Raw genomic sequence first — 18,309 nt, 5'->3', positions numbered from 1 at the left:
TTGATAGGAGGATTGGACTTTGTATTTCAAATTGTTGTAGAGAAGGCTTTTAATTACATTAAGCTGTGTTTTGAAATACAAATTTTCTCAATTTTATTTAGAACAGTACAGATTTATATATGCAGATAATGAACTTAATCCCTCTTAATAGCTCCATTGGATGCAAAACTGTAAAAAAGTTTGAAAGTAATATAGAAGAATACCTAGAGCATGTACTCTATATACACAGAGCATTGTCTTGTTTTTAATACAGATCAGCAGCTGTACCACATATGTCCAGCCTTCCATCCATTTATTCTTACTTTTGCTTCAGAGCTTAAATATTCAGTGGTTGGCTCCCATGTGAAACTCTGTAATTCCATCAGAAGTTTTTCCCACAATGTCTCATCAAAATGCAAAGCAAGGATTATAAGTACTGTGCCTAGCTATTTGAACCAAAATAATAGTTACAGTTGTTCTAATTTTCACATTTGGACAATTCTTGCATAGATGTTCTCAAGATATCTGTAACAGTCCTAACTCAATGTAGGTAGCTATAGTTACAGTCATAAAAAGTGTCAGAGCTTTTGACATAAATTGGTCAGAATCTATTTTCTTGTGGTTTTGTGTGTTGCAATGGGGAAACTGTTTTGACTCTATTATTCCAGAGTTATGGTGAATAGAATTTGGCCTGGTTACTTAGTTTTGGGAACACAATACTCCTTTTTCAAAAGGTTCAATACTTCTGGTTTTGTGTAAGTTGATATGTAGAACTGATCATATTCTCTACAAGAAATTATCTACGTTCCTAAACTTTATACCTGGATCCTTTTGTCATGCCCTCTTGTACCTCATTGGTGTAGGCTTTTCAGATGGAACATATTCCTAAATAAATTAGCCACAGATACCCACATTGTTCAGCTGGCAATTAACTCAGGCTAAAGAGAACAGTAGTGGTGCAAGTCAGGTTTGGACCACTATGATAAAAGAATCACTTTATTCCTATTACAGTTGCAAAATATGAGTGATCCTCCATAATGAGCTGTCTCTTCAGTCCAGACATCTGACCTAGTAAAAAGCTTTTATCCCAAATAAATCATATTTATCAGGAGTTCTGAGTCATAAAATGTTATACTAGACCATTTAATGACAAGTACTCCACCACCTGCAATAGAGCTTGACTTCTTTATGCAAGGTGTAGGTGAAAGAGTAAATGAGAAAGAGATGTATCACCTTCTGGAGCACAGAAAGGGAAACAGGCAGACACAGAAATCCAAACTAGTTTTAAGACGGAGCTTGAAAAACCCATGGAAAATTGCATCCAGTGATTGCTTTCACTAGTAAAATACTGGAATAAATGATTCGGAGACAAGCTCTTCTGGGCAGGTGATGATCTTCAAGTAGGTTGGTAGAAGAAAGGAAGAACAGATTAATCCATAGTTTAAAAGAATCTACCATGGCCTTTTTTCAAAGAAAATAAGGTAGCAGCTTCCACATAAAGGTCTTAAGAAAGCCAACACTTGATGCAGAAAATCTCTTCAAACTTTGACCTTTACTCAGCCATCATTTGAGAGCAAAATCAGGGAGAAAGGAGTCTGTGGTATTTGCTTTTAGCCTTCAGAATAGGAGTTCAAGCCAGAATCTTAGTGGCAGCAACAGCAGATCAACGATTTTTGAGAACATACAGAATGTAAATGATGTTTCTATGTCTCTGTAACCTTTAATTCGGTTGGCTGATCAGCTGCTACTCAGGACATCTGCATGATACAGCTGCAAACGTTGGCTTAGTATTACAATGGGTTCTTGTTTCCACCCCACAAACTAAAGGTGTGTTTGGTATCTTCTGACACCCAAAAGCTGTCACTTGCTGTGTCCAAATTATGCATTCTACAATTTATGCACAAGATTGCTTAGTAAATAGGTACAATAAAGTTAGGAAGATTGTATTATCTCTTTCTTTAGGCTCTGCACTCTAATTCCAAAATGAGCCGGTGTCTTACGAGGTGTGCAGTCAACCCTCAAATAAAGACACAAAAAATCATGCAGGAAAAAACAAAATAGTGTCATGTCTAATTCACTGTTTTGTTATTATTTCTCAAAAAGAATCTTCAGCAGTAAAAGGGAGTGGCCATCAAATTCCTATGGAAAATAGATCAATTTTTGTTTGTTGGAACTGGAGTGCTTTAAAGCAGAAGACATGTGAAAGCTATGGATGTAAGCACCATAATAAAAACATCCTAAGTATACAGGAGATTTGATTCTGATGGAATGTACCTAACACAAACTGCAGATGTGAACCAAGCAGGAAGAAAGGGAGATTATAGCAACTCCTCATTCAGTTCCACCTTCACAGGGCTTACGTCCCTGCACCATGTAGTGACATTACAGCTCTGGTTAGGGGGAAGCCCACCTAAGAATACAAATGGTTTCCAGCACTGCTTGTATGTATCCTTGTTTTCCACACCTTGTTTTCTCCTTACCCAACCATTCATGTTGAATTTCACTTTATTCTTCTACAGCAGAAAGACCAACCTGTTGCTAAATGCAGAAAGTCTCTCTTCATCTCCTCCTTAAATGCTTATGGTCTTGTCTTTTGCTGTATGCAGCCTGTGTTATTGTAATTCTTGTCATATAGAGTCAACCTGGAAGGAAAGATGAGCCACTGTGTTGTGTTGCTCTGTGAATGAGCTGGCTGACTGTACACATTCATCCTCTCTCTTCTGGTATTTCCACTGGATTTGAGGTTTCTGCTGTTGCAAACTCGGTGCAATGTTTCTGGTCTTCAAAGCAATTAATGTGTCAGTATTGGCTCTGGTGGCATCCTCTTTGACTTGCCAAGGTACTTCTCAAAACACGGAGCATGCTATTGCTGTATTGGGAAATCTCTTTATAGACTGCAAGTCAAAAAGCATCTTCTACTTTTATAGGTACTATTTGAAATTTTTCATATCTCTTCTGATTTAATAGGTTGAATTTTTGAGATTTGCTCTGCTTGTGTTCTGAAGTAGTCTTTTTGTTATAAATTTACAGGAACACCTTACAACTCGTTTAAAGGGAAGCATTTACAATTCAGTTACTCAGCTGAACTTTTTTTAAGTCAGGTTTAGTCTACATCTTGCACAATTTCTCGTTGCTAAACTAAGTGAATATATTTATTCTCCAATGTATACGGTTTAAATCAATTAAATGTTCTTTATTTTTGAAGTTAATTGTATAACATGCAATTAACACTCCCCAAAGAATAAGAGCAGCATGTGTAACATGTTCTTTGCTCTTTATATTCACATTCCAGCTCCAAGTAGTGGTGTGAAGGCTCCCTGTTTAAAAACGCATTCCTCACGACCCTGTCAGAAATGAAGTCCTCTAGTCTCTTCCAGGTTCCATGTGTCCCTTCTCCAGACTCGTTTTCTCTTGTAGTCCAGTTGCTGTTTTTATTTTCACTGCGACTTCTGTTTCTGTACTGTGACTATATCTTCCCTCATCATTTACCCTGATCCTCTTTCCTCTCCGTTCTTGATGTTTGGTACACAATTTGGGTAATTTTGATTTCTCCTGTTGATTGTATTTTCATTCTACTTCAAGATCTGTAGGCTGGCCATGAGTTTTTGGTTGGTCTTGCTTTATTACAGTTGTTGTTTCTTTGTAATAGCATAGGAGTGATGCTACGCAGCTGAAAAAATATCTTTTACCTTTCATAGGCAAACCCAAAGAGTATTAAACTAGTAGACTACTGTAGACATCTAGAAGTACTATCACCAATGGTGAATAATTTTTCCTGAGACTCTTGAGTCAGCATGGATTTCAAAAAGACTTGCAAACTCCTACTTAATCAACTATTTCTGTGTAACTTTTTAAATCACACTCACTTTGTATGTGAACTTTTCCAAATGCTTTTGTCTGCTAGATGCTGTCATCTCTCTTCTGCTCAGATTAAGCTTCAATTTACTGTTTTTCATCCATTCATTTACTTCATGTCTAATTTACAATATATGTCAAAAAGGCAAGTGCAATAACTGTGTGCTATCTGCAAAATTCAAAAAAATCAAGACTGATAACCAAAAATTTCGTCTTTCTCTCACTACTTGTCTTCTCTACATCTACTTTAAAATTAAATTTCCTGAAGTTTTCTCTGTTCTTTAGTACAGACTACATTGTTCCTGTTACATTTCTGTACAGGAATTACAATACAGTCTGCTTTTAATCTAAAATTATTTTCAACTATATAAAACTACATAAGATAGTAAGAGAAGTTAAAATAGAGTGAGTCAGTACTGTCTTCTCTCTTAGATTAGAGATACTCTGCTTTTAGCGTGGTTGTCCATGTCTGTGCAGGAGGAATGCTCAGAAAGGAAGACTCTAGCTATGTAAATACATTCCTTTCTCAGTTAACTCTATTAGCTCCTTTGTCAATGACATTAAATTGAAAGTTTTTGTCTTCTTTTAGTCCTTGCATAGCTGCAGCCTTACTACATGTTCTCCAGTAGTCCATCATTTATTACTGTGTTTCCTCCATCTACACTGGCCATTTATGATTAAATCAATGCTGCTGCAACCCTCTCTTCTAGCAAATTTTGTGTATGTGCATTTGTGTGAGTGTGCAAGTGTGTGAACCTCCGATATACATACTTTGGGCCAGTTCCTGTTTCAGACAGAACTGTCATGAAATGAATGAAGCCTTAACATAAGACAGTAAGTTTTCTTACCTTGGAATGTCTATTAATGAACTATTTCAGTTGTCAATTGTCAGCTACACAAACTGAGAAGTAGAATAAGCAGTATGCGTATATGCATTTAGTTTGATTTTTCCAAAGTGTGTATATATGCGCTGAGTGGTGCCTGTGTGGTAGTTATGAACCAGTCTGTATGTGGCATTTTTATGTTGCCATAAACATAGGGCATTTCATTTGGGTGAGTATCTACTGTAAGATACATGATTTTTGAGTAACGGTTTTTCCATGCCTACAAACTCTCAGAAGGAAAATTGCATGACCAGGTGCAAATATGTCTAAGTGCATTTAGACTAGTGAAAAGAGCTGTCTGAAAAGTTGTGCGTAGTAAGTGTGTTTCTATCTGTATTTGATATACTCATGTATGTATGCATGTACAAGTGCATAGCCCATCAATATGGCTGCAAAGATCACACAGGAAATTTATAAAAACTATCATCACCTCTCTCTCCTTTTTCTTGTCAATTCCACTTTGGGTGACCATTGTTCCAAAATCTGGAGCATTATCCAACAATTACCAGTGGTTTTTTGCAAATATACTGCAAAAAATTTCTTGTTCTATTAGATGCAAATTTTCTGTATGCTTATTAGTCTCCAGAGTAGTATCAGACCATGTTTAAATTAGAGACTTTTTTTATGTTAGTTTTCTCTTTAGGTATGAGCATGGAAATTGTACTTTTGGAAAGAAGGAAGAAGGCTGAGCCAGATTCCCAGTGGAACAAAATATTTCCTTCCAAGCACATGAGATCTCAGAAGTGTAAAATACAATCTTGATATTATTGTTACCTAGCCTTTTTTCAGTTAGATTGTACAACTTTAAAATATTTTTGCCACGATTGTCCTTTTCCTTTTGGACCTACACAACTTGAGCCTGACTTCAGCAATGTCAGTGTGTTGTAAAATGTTACACACAATCTTAATTCTTTCCCCATTTCCTCATTATAGTATGAACTTTCATTCCTTACTTGTGCAATATATTTCTCTGAAATCTCTCCTTCATCTCTTTAAAAAAAGTGCGTGCCTGTGCATGTGTGGATGAGGAATAAAAGGAAGTTTTTAGGCAAGCCACTTTGTTTCTCTTTCATTTCTAACTTGTGTTTCATCTGGATCAGCTGTTAAGGCCTCTGAGAGAGTAAAGTGAAGAATGTGTTGAGTTCTAGTTTGCACTGCAATGTGATGCTCTCAGCCAGGGGTTCCAGGCACTACTGTGATAAAAAATAATGAAAAACAGTAATGCATTCATACAAATAGCATGCTGTGGAGGAGAGGCATAAATATTAACAGTACCATTGTAAGTGTTGTGCTTGTTTGTCAATTAAAAATGTACTGTGAGTGAACAAATAATGAAATGCCACAAGACTATCGTGGACAGCTAAAAATGATCAAAACACCATAGTTTTTAACTTGATGGAAGGCTATTCAGGGCAACAGGTATATCCACTCTTGCTTGTACAGTATGAAGTACAATAATTGCTTGCTCCTGATCATTCATTCTAGGCCTTATTTATAATATGAATATTACATATTTATAGATGTATATGTATTTGTATATGCATATTACATAATTGAAAGATTGGTTTCACTTGACAAAAAAGGGAATCCAGCAAAAAGAAAGTGCACGTTACTGCTGTCTAGCTTTGATGTGGCTGTAGAGGGGTCAGTGCTCTGTCAGCTCAGAAAGCCAAAAGCAGTTCACTGAATCTCCCTTAAAGAAATGATCAAACTCCTAAATTGACAGTAGATGTTAAAGAAAGCCTGGCCTTAAAAAAGAGGTTTTCTTACCAGGGCTACTAGGTTTAAATGATTTTAGAGTGACATTTTTGGAGTAGAACTCACAGAGAGTGAAATTCACTCAGTGAAGTCTGAGGCCTGAAAAAGACATGCATCTTTTAGAAATACAAACCTGTGGTGTTTGTGTTGCATTATATAAACTTTACTTCCCTTGATGAGATGATGAACAGCAGGACGAGAATCTTGGCTGCATTTTCATGATACTTTTGTAGGACAGCCAAAGCAGTTTACTCGCCTGTGTGTTCTAGGTTTCAAAATGAGTTCTAAAAACAAAACCCAAATGTACAAAAATCAAGATCCAATTTTGCTAAATAATTATTTATAGTGTGTACAGCTTGGAGAGGACTCAACAATACACTGAAGAAAGGTTCTTTCTGGTGGTTGGTTTAAATATTACGCTTGAAAAATAGGTGAAAATCTTAATGTTTGAAGTGTAACGGCCAAATCATTAAGGACTGTGTTTAAGAGAATACTTTTAAAACGACTGCTGATTCGAAAGATATAGTCACTTTTCATCTCATAAAGACAAAAATTCATGTGTTAGCAGTTGTTGATGATGCAAATATTCAGATTTGAATTCTCCTTGTAATCAACCAATATTGAATTGCTAATTGAAATGATGAGAGAAAAAATCAGCTATAAATTCTTCCTGTACCTCCATATATTTGTAGAGATCCCTTCATTAGTGACTTTAATAACAAGAAAAGATTTTCTCTTCCTTTCTTCCAACTAAACATGCATACAATGTTTACTGTTTCTGCTGCAGTACATACAGTATTTTAATTGCATTTCATTGTTCCCAAACCTAATTTGTTGGGGGTTAATTTTAACGGTAGGTGGAAGCTGAATCAATGCTCACATGAGAGAATTTGGCAAGATGGACTTTTATGCATAGTGAATCCACAAGTTGGGGGTTTTTTTCCTTATGTCTTTAAGAAGGTCTAATTTATTTTAAGAATGAGTTGGCATGTAAGATATAAACTTTACATCTAGTAAGTACTAAAGCCTTTTTTTTGGGAGTGCCTTAATTCTTCTGTATAGCAAAAAATGACAGGTTCAAATTCCACACATCATGCAGTGGCTTTTAAAACAGAGCAAATGGTTAGTAAAAGTTTAACTGACATAGAATCATAGAATTATGTAGGTTGGAAGAGACCTTTAAGATCATCAATATTCAGATATTTTCTGAAGAGTGAGAAACCAGCTTAGCTGCCCCAATAAAATGTAAGAAGCCAGAATGTTTTCTGTGCTTTTATTGATGTCCTTTCTATATTGAATTAAAAAAAAAAAAAATAAAGGAGGTGTCATCAGCCTTTTCCAGTAGCTAGTCCATTCAGAAACGAGAAGACCTGCTTGTGGTACTTGGAAGTGATAAAGCTGGTAGCTATCTGCTAACTCGACTTACTGGATTTAATCTTAGTAGTGATACTCATATCCATCTCTCAAGCCTTTTCTTCTTATCTGTAATACAGTTACCTAATTCTTTTGTGTGCGCTGTGTAGGTGAGCCACATGGCTTGCTGCAGGTTGAAGTGACGCTGGAGCTCATTTAAAACTAGGATTGTGTCTGGGACATGCTCTATAGCCAGCTTTATGTTGTTGTGGGGTTATTTTTCCTTTTAAGAAGAGGGGTACAGGTTGGGCATCGCTCTTGATCAGAACAAAATTGAAGAGTACATGGGCAACCTCTAGACTTGGTAAAAGAGAAAGGAGAATTCAGCCTTCCCTCAAGTCCTGTGAGGAATCTGGCTGTTGATCAGTGCAGACAAATGGCGTTTCTTTTTGATAATAGATGTGTGGGGAAGAGGGGCTTTGCAACTGAAATGAAGAGGATGATGCATTCAAGTCAGCTAACGGAAGATGGTCAGGGAATAGCTGCCTTTTAGCTCTCAGGGGTATGTGCTCCCGACAGAAAACACCATTTGTTCTGTGGATTACCATTTTTGATTTGCTACAGTTAAAATCATATGCTGATAAGGTTTCAGTAATCCACTGTTCACAAGACAAAGACAGCTACAGTTTCTGTCATTTATTTTCAAATTTAATATTTATAAAAGCGGCAGTCTCCTGGTCATACACAGGAAGACGAAAGAAACCTTACCAGATCACTGCTGTGGTGAAATCCTGTTACACCAACTGTCATTCCACTTGGGTCAAAACCCTGTAGATTTAAAGGCTGGAAAGGAGAGAAATGTGATTTCTGCACCTAACCAAACAACTTATAGTTGAACTGCAAGAATATTATTTAAAAATAGACCCTGATTAGAAGTAACTGAAAATTTCTCACCTTTCTGAGCAATCTGTTTCAGTGGTTAACTAATCTTATTGTTACAGTGCAAATTAACAATAATTTGAATTTTCCATCAACATGGCAAATGAAAGCCACAGATGGGAGGCAATAAGTCTTATAAAGAGAGGAAGGGTGTTGTCGCTAACGTGTAAGAGTTAGATAGGACCAGCTTGACTCTCTCTGGATGAGTTCTCATCATGAACTGGTACTCTTATCAAAGTCCCAGTTTCTTCCACACGTTTGTTGGCTCAGATAGAGTGAGAAGGATGTCATACTGAAAATCTTAAAGGCACACTCTCTCTATTCTTTAATACTCTTTGAATTCTGGCTGATTTGAGGGAGGGGGCAATATCCAAGATCATGCAGCATCACTTCCAAGAATCTGGATAAAATGTCCCATGCCACTGTTAAGAAATGATCAGCAAGGACAGAACCACCAAAAAGCAGAATCCCTTTTCCCATGAGAACTAGAGTTGTTGAATCTAAACCCAAGCCGACATGTCCTTACTGGTGTTACTCGAGCCCTCCAGACAGTGGACTGTACTAAAAGGGCAACAGAAGTGCTTCGCTCTTGCTACACTTCCCTTCTACATCTGGTACGATGAATCAGGATTTAAGTTACTCGTCTGTTAACATGTGCTGCTCTTGAGGAGATAGGAGGAAAAAAAAAAAGAAAGGAAACAAAAGAAGTGAGGGCCTTGCAAAAATGGAATGACGTGGCATCACATTATTGATATGTAAGTGGCATCAAAGTATGCTGGAGGAATATTCTTCGGAAAATTGAGTCTCTGACATTAAATGTTTGTGTCTTGAACATTCCCTATATTCATGATGAATAAAGGTTTTTTTCTGCAAAATAATTTGTAGGGTTCATGAGTTCATTTTTGAGCTTAGATTAGGAGGTTGACCAAACTTAGTTGCTCTATCACTCCTGTTGGAAAAAAGTTAGAGGAATGAAAAACAAAATGTTGTCATGTTGCCACAGAAACTGGAGGGCTCCTCTGTAATTACACATCTGTGATCTTGAACAACTAAATTCCTATTCTGTTTCAGCATTATCCTGAAGCTGACAGTGGGACTTTGATTTAAAAAAAAAGAGTAGTAGAGTCTAAATCAATTGTTCTAAATCTAGTATGTGATTAGCTCTCCCCAGCCCCCCTTCCATATACGCAGCTGTGCATGTCTTCTTTCAAAAGCTTCCTAAATTATTGAAGACAGTGTTACATTTAAATGACCTATGTATCTTTTCTACTGGGGAACAGTCCCGTTTCAATTTGAAGTATCAGCTTCTATCAGTGGAACAATTCCCTGTGCATTTTGTTCCTCGCTACAGCTAAGCCTTTCTGATTTCCTTTCAGAGCTATAAAGTTCTGGAGGAGTGAATATATATGCAACTCTTCTGCTGCAATTTCTTGTTACTCTCTGAATGTATGGGGCTTGAGGGGAGGGAACATGACCATATGGAAATGGCTTTCTTATCCAAGTGGAAACAGTTTTAGTCAGCTTTCAGGCAGGCTCCATAAACATTATACAGTAGAAGAATTCACAGAGCCGTATTTTAATGGCCATTAAAATTGCCACTGCAGTGCATTCAGAGCCAGAATACAGTGAATACCGATGTTTGTATTATGAATGGAACACAAACGTCTTCTGAGCAAAAGAAAATCTAATGTTAATTAAACTTTTCCAGGGGTTGGGGTGGATAATTCTGCTTTTGTGTTGTTAAATCTCCTTTGATTTTAATTGCATGACAAAAAAATTGACTGTAAGTGTAAGGTTAGTGAATGTTCATATTTGATTACAAGCGTTTGTGTATGCTAAGTCAAAGAATTGAATGCTTTTAATTAGGGTGTGTTTGGGTTTTGCTTTTTTTTTGGGGGGGGGGGGGGGAGAGTGTTGTTTGATTGGTTGTTTTTTGTTTGGTCGTCATTTTTTTTTCCAGGACAGCTACACTGATAACAAAGCTTCTACTGTCAGTGTGTTGAAGGTCGTTTTTATAATCAGTTCAGTGAGAACTGCTCCCCTTTAGGTGAAACAAAAAATCAACAGAGCATACCTAAAATTGTCTAGAAAATCCTGTTACACTTACTGAATTTCAGTTATATATTTCAGATTCACATGGAATTCAGTGAATGCTCAGATCAAATATGAAAAATTGTAGCAAATTTCCAGTTATATGCACAGGTTTTTTTCTCCTTTTTGTGACTGACTTAGAGAAACAAAGCACATTCTTCTCAGAGAAGGCAAAGGATAAACTGAAATGATTAACATTAAAGCATACCTAATACTGAGATATGTTTTATTACTGGAAACAAAGGTAGGATACGTCTTATCCATCTGTCTTGCCTCTCTGTGCATCTGTCTGTCTCTCTAGAGCAAGTCAATAAAAATGATTGGAGCTGGCATCTCACAAATGTACACCCTTAAACCATGAAGTAATAATACTGTGAAGGAAATTTTTTTCTGACCTTTTCAAATTACATCCAACTGTCTAGGGAATTTCTCAGTGACTAGAGGTAATAAGGTTCAATCCGTTTTGCTGGTTGGCTTCAAATTTAGCTCCTCAGAAGCCCTAACTTATCTATTCTTTTTATCTTGGCCTTGGCATCTATTCAGTACAGTAATCCATGCATCTAATCTTTTTTTTTCTCCCCTCTCAGGTTTAGCTGGTGGATCACATTGTGAAATCTGCAGCCATGAAAGGCCCTCCATTTACTGCACCCTTCAAAACGAAATATTAGCATGGGAGGCTAAGCTGGTATGTTGCCTTTGAGAGGCTCTTGTTGAATTTAATTAGCTTTTAGATTTCATCTCCATCTCGCATCTCAGCTTTCACTATTGTATGTGATTTAGGCTTCAGTGACTTTCATTATTTAAAACTTTTCCAACTTAGCTGTGCCACTTTAGAATACCAAGGGGGAAATAAAGTTTAAAGTTCGTTGTCTTAAATTGATTTCTGTTTAGTTTTTATGATGTGAGCTCAGAAACAATAGATACGCAGCCTCCCAGTAAGTTAGTGATTCATTCAAGTGAGAAAGGCAAACAAGCGTTTGTGCATGGCTTGTTTCTCATTGTACTCCATAAAGTAAAACTGGGAACAGGTAAAGAACATTTTTAGCAAAATATTTATTACAGTATTTTGATGTCAAATATTTTTGTATCTGGGAGAAAATACTTTCTTTTCAACTCAGTTGGATATCTACTTTCTTTTTTGTGACTTATGCAGGGTATTATGGAGTAGGGACTTCAAGTTCTGGTTCACAAGTAACTCCAGGACAGCACAAGGAGAGCTCTCAGTAAGAAATGGTAAGCTCTTGGCTGTTAACTTACTCCCCATATGGTTAGGACCTAGAGATTAATTTCATTGCAGGCGGGGAAAGTCATAAAAATTGGCCTTTGCTGCTGTTGCTTCCCAGGAGTATTAAGTCTGTGTTTAGTTATATTTGATGTGCTATTGAATGACCTGCAGAATATTGAAAGTGCATGCATATCAACAAGCACCTGTGAAACATTTGCTTTTAATCATGCAAGAAATATATTGGAAGACAAATGCAGTTAACTTACATATAGTTTCAAGGCAAAGCAGTAGCTACAAAGAGGTTGATAAAGATGTGTGGTGGGTGGGTTTTTTTTTTTAGTTTTTCCTGAATTCATCTTCCTTTTGATTCTACCTTCTGAAGTGTAGGGAAACATGGTCAGATGGAAAAGTACAGAACTGGGAGTTCATAGATCTTATCTATGTATGTAAATGGGTCTCTAATAGGGCTGTAATATTTGTCAAGTCACTTAATCATTTTGCACCATAACCTTGGCTTCTGTGAAAAGCTGTCAGTTAGTACTTGGCAGATGATGATCACAGGGTGCAACCTGACTATTTAATTGTCTTTGATTCATCTGAAATAAAATAAGTTCGTTTTTAATGAAAATGTATTGCACACCATTGATATTAGCAATGTTAAAAGTGGGATACTCAGTAATCTGCTTGTGAGTCATATGCCTGGAAGTTGGCCACAAAATTGTTGAGAATATTTTTAATTTTGAGATTAATTTAGGGAAAACAGTATCCCACATTTGCAAGCCTTCTCACATTCACAGTTGTTTCTTTAGTGTCCTTATTGTCACATTGAGAAAAGAAGTGTCGCTAAATGGACAGATTTAGATATATTTTTAAGCAAGCAGGAATAAGCATTTCAGAATCCCTTTATTACTTTAGTACAAAAGATAACACACCTAAGTTGGCAGTTTCCTAGATAGTGTCCTTGTTTCAGAGATAATATGAAAGGACATATTTTGAGTGCACAGACACACAGCTTGGTACTAAAATAAAGTGTAGTCAGTTAAATGAATATTTGTGTGGATGCGTTTGTTTACTCTCACATCTTGGAAGCTCCACTGATACATGTCTATTTCTTAGTAGAAAAGTCTTAATTCTACATGAATTAGGCTTCTCCTGGCATTCCAGCATCCAGGTTGGCCTCCAGATGCAGAGACCAGCAACCCAAATGGGTCTATAGCTTGCCAAGTGTATCAGAGGACTGAGAAATTGGTCATGGAGGTAGCAAGTTTTAGCATCTCAAAGCAATGACACTGTTGTTGGCTGTACGTATATATCTTCTTACAACAGGTGCTTGAAAAATGTATGATAAGTACCCCTCATAATATTTCAGGCAGAAATACTTAGCGGTGGGATTATTTGCGATGCAAGTACGATATGAACATGGTGGCAATGTGAGTTTTGTTTCAGTGCACAAATTCTGGTTTCCAGGAGTCTTTCTAATTTGTAATCCTGACTGCTGGACAGAAGCAGTTCTCTCGACAGGTCTTTCTGCCGTAGTGATGACTTTGAACTCATAAGTGTTGAAAGTGAATTTGAACTAATAAGGAGAAAGGATTTTTCTCGTTTATTTATTTATTTATTTAAATTCAGTTCGTCACAGTATATTTTGCATAAAGGGAACCAAGTGCCGATGTCTAAATGTTTACATTTCATTTATTGAAGTGTTTGTGTACCCGTAGTTATGAGCTATGGACAACAGTTGAGCTAAATATGTCATCCATTTGGAATGTAGATGAGTAGCTTTTCCTTTGTCAAAGCCAAGCATTATGGACCACTGAAGGTCTAGAAACCTCAGAGATATATGTTCTGTTTTTTGGTATTACAGGGAAATATCAAACTCTTCTTTGCAAACTAAGCCATTCTTGAAAGCCGCTAATTAAAAAAAATAAAAATTAACACAACTGTTTTTCAAATGAAACATACAACATTGTGTTTTGTAGTGGAAAAAGCAACAACAGAAGTCCTGATGTTTTTCTGGTTTAATGTCTTTATAGCTTTGCCTTTTATTCTGTCATTCCTGATTTTCATAAATTGAAAATCCAACAACAGGAAAACAAAATGGGTTCCAGGGACAGGTATATGAAAAATGGTGTTTCAGCTTTGCTCTTTTTGCTCAGTTCTTAGAAAATATCCAGTTTAATAAATCCTTATGAGGACAAAATTTGGTAGTTTGAGTCAGAGCAACTCTGGTCCAGGCATCAGTGGTGTTAAAATGGGAGATTGCATTGTGCACATCAAAGGGATTGTGTGAATATTATTCATACACCATTCTTTATTGTTCTGTGTTATTTATATTTTGATCATTAGTCTATAAAGTCTTAATAATTAGCTCTCTAATTTCCCAGAAAAAGTGTGTTAATTTATTGAACAAGCTGAAGAAAAAAAAAGAGCTGATCAATCTGGCATTGTAAGTTAATAGTATAGAACAAAGCGTAGTCATAATTAGTTGAGAAAAGGACTTCCCTTGTTCGTTCCAGTCTATAATAAAAAGTCCCTTGCCAAAGTGACTTAGAAAATAATGCATTCAGACTGAGCAGAATTACTGCCTAGCAGATTCTATTTATCTGTAGCTTAAAAAGCAGCTGCGTTTTTGTAAAAAGCAATGAATGTGGCAGTCCTACTTAAAGGTAGAAGAAAAAGAACACCCCTTGTTTTGTAATAAGGGGATTTTCAATTTAAAAGGGAGAGAGAGCCTGTTGTGTGAAGTATGGTTATTACATTCACTGTATTCTATCTCACCCACCAGGAGGCTAATAACGAAGGAGTCAGTGAAGGAGACCAATGCCACAAGGGTTATCTCGCAGCCCCAGATGCTGGATAAGTTGAAGGAGGCAGAATCGCTTTTGGATGACATTCAGGAAGGCCTTGAATGATTATTTGGCGAAGAAAAGACTATTCTTTCCAAGGTAAACAGTCCATTTCATCTGCTTGGTGTTGGTGTAAAATATGTTTATAGAAATACCTCTGAAGTTCATTTTTTGTCGTTTTTCAGGTTTTTTCTGTCGATGAAGCAATGATCTCTCAGGAATCCTTTCTGAGACAAAGGATCCACTCCACATCCAACCACACCTAAGGAAATGCTTTGAAGGAATTGCCAAGCTCACTTTTAATCACGAGAAGGAAATTACCCACATGGAGTCAGCAGAAAATGAAAAAGTAGAGCTCATGCTGCGAATAATTCCACCAAGTGCCAAGGGGCTAGTTGAGAAATGGCTTCATGAGGTGAATATCTTTAGCTCTTACTTAGGGTTTAGTTACTGTATAATCATTTTCTCTTTTAGGAGCAATGAATATCATAAGCATATTTCGTAACTAAATGGCTCTCTGAATATTTGTCAAGATGTTGACAGATTTCAGCCTTATTGTTATTATTTATTGCAACTAATTTAGCATCTGAAAACATGAAGAAATTAATTCTAATAAAAAGCTCTCAGAGGCAGGCTGTCAGTAGAAGTGGGTCTGTGTCTGAAACCATATATGTGAATATATGTTTGCGTCTACATGTGTGTGTTTTCGTGCTTTCATGGTGTAATGTCTGTAGTTTGGGAGGATAACATTTAAAAATTAATCAGAGAAATGTAAGATTTTGAATGCTTCCCACCCTGCAGAAAGTGTGTCCATTGTGTTGGAGGGGTTAGATTTCCAGTCGTTTTAACAAAAGGAGAGAAATTATGTTACTGATAACACCATAACCTTTCCCCTTTGGGCCTCTCATCCAAATTCATTGGTTTCAGTATGAAATTAGTTTGGTGACCTTTTTTTGTTTGCTTTATTTAACCTTCCTTGGCCTGCAGAGGAAAGGGAACAGGCCCTTCCCTTGATTTTTGTTTCTGGGCCAAAGCCCCATTTTTCTTCCCAAATGCCTTCCTTGCTCCTGAGGCAGGATCAACCCTGGGGACGCTGCTTCCCCTTCACCTGCTGTTGTGGGTTGCGGGTGACAGTCTTGTCCTCAGTGGCTTGTCACCAGCTCCAGCACCCAGCTCCAGTGGGAGAGCAAAGGGGGGAGCTGAGGGACCACTATTTCTGTACCCAGCTAATTCAGCAGAGGCTGGGGGGAATCCCTGGACAGCGAAAAATGGAGCAGGTGATGGGTTGGAGGGGTTTGCTCCCATTATATAGCGTGTTTCTGCCGGCTGAGTGAGCAAAGCTGAACCTCTCGACTCCTCTTGTGAGCCTCCATTGCCCACATAATGGAGCCATGCAGCAGCAACCCGCAAGATTCGAACTGAGCCCCTTTTAGAAGTGACTGCACGCAGTTTCACATGGTCCATCTGCAGCATCATTCAGGGTAGGGAAGGGAGGAAAACAGGGCAGGATTTTTGCAAGGCCAAACGCTACCCACCCTGTTCTCCATGTCAAGTCACTAGCTTGTTTTCTGGACTAGTTTTCAGCACAAAATGATCTTAGCAGCCAAAAAAAAACCAAAAGAACAAAAAAAAATGGAGGAAAAAAAAAAGGCACTGCAGTAAGTGTCAGTCCTGAGGTGTCCAGAAAACACCCAGATTCTGAATACACCATGCCTGCAATTTACTTATATACTTTCTAGTTTTCACCTTCTCCCACAAATGAAACAGGGTTGGGGAGGTAAGCAGCTGTGTTTATTTTAATACATCTCATTTAACCCTCACCTAAAAACAAATTGGAAGGTTTAAGAGCGCATTAATCTGGACCCAATTAGTGTCTTTTTCGCCTTCAAAAGTGCAACCTGAGATTAATGAATATAAACTAGAGTTTCATATGCAGTCTTTAAATCATTTACATGTTTTATGCATGATAATTGAATTTATTTATGTACTTCCTTTCATTTAATGATTTCTTGCTCTTTTCTATGCTATCAACATTCTATTATGCAAGAAATAGGATTTGGTAGGCAAGAAAGTATAGCAGTATATAAATCAAAGCTGAATTAATTTTTTTGTTACAGTGTCAACAGTACATCAGAATTAATATTGGTATCATGCCAGTGGGGTTACATGGCAGGGAAGATGTAAAATATTTTTGGTAAAGCAGGGGTTTTTAGCTTAACAAGACATTTCTGATGCAGCTTGGTTTGCTTGCAAGTGTAGAAGCAAAATTATTTTCAAATGGCAGTTAAATTATTGTATTGACTTTTCAATGACCCTACAGACTTGTGTTTCAACTTGGCCAATTAGTAGTAATAAGAAGATGAATAGCAATTAAATTAATAAATAACTTTTTTTGGACCAGGACCTCAGTATCATAGTCTGGGTTAGAATATAATAGTGTATTATAATTTGTCTCATTTGGTCTGTGATCAGGAGAAGTATGGACTTTGGGGCTGTAGTAAATTTATCACAGCCAAGAAGGTAGAAGTTCTAGGGACGAGTGAGCCGTATTAGCTAGCAGCTTTGTGGTAGTAGCTGTTTCAGTGCCCTAAGCAGGGAACTTTGCTTTGTTTTTGCCTTTAAGTTCAGATGTCTTAAAGATTTCTTAGTAATGGAGTCTGAATTTTTTATAATGCATTCCAGGAAGCTACTATGGAAAATAGTTTTAAAAAGATACTGGTAGTGGTGCTTTCACAGCTTTAATCTATACCAGTTTCTTTTGTGTCTCTTGTCTTCCCTTACGTGTTGAAAGATGTATGTGGAAGTGATATTTTTCTGTGGTGTCCTGTCTTTTATCAGTGAATTAAATGGTTGTGTCTTGTGATTGTTTCTGGATTCTTGTAGGTAGGAATATGTTTAAAGGCTGAAGCTCTGTTAATTTGTGATGTAACCATTTCAGTGTCTTTCTTGTCATTGAAATGTAGTTTAAAATGTTCAGTAATGTAGCATGAAATCATTGGTTAGTTTTGGAATGGTGGTGAAATCATGTGAAGAAAGTAAGTATTGCATCTGATCAAGATAAATTCACTCTAGTGTTTTATGGCTTTTTATTCCTATGTGATAGTAATAAAGTCTCATGTAGGGATGGAAGCCATGAAATACATTGTGAAAAATCATCAACTCAGATGGGGCCATCAGGATAGCATGCTGTAGTTCTAGAGTTATTGAGAATGACTGGAAGATGATTTAGTATGTCACCACGTTGACTACCATGTTTTTGCGTTTTGTTTCTTCATCTTTCACCCATGTAGTTTGATGAGAGGAAGTCAGCTGTAATGAGCCAATGCATCTTTACATCAGTGTTCAGTGTTTAAATTGTTCATACATCTTTCATTTTCTG

Source organism: Opisthocomus hoazin, chromosome 8, assembly GCF_030867145.1.
Source record: "Opisthocomus hoazin isolate bOpiHoa1 chromosome 8, bOpiHoa1.hap1, whole genome shotgun sequence".
In the NCBI taxonomy this organism is placed as follows: Eukaryota; Metazoa; Chordata; class Aves; order Opisthocomiformes; family Opisthocomidae; genus Opisthocomus; species Opisthocomus hoazin.
The sequence above is the reverse complement of the archived record's forward strand: the minus strand, read 5'-3'. Positions refer to the sequence as shown.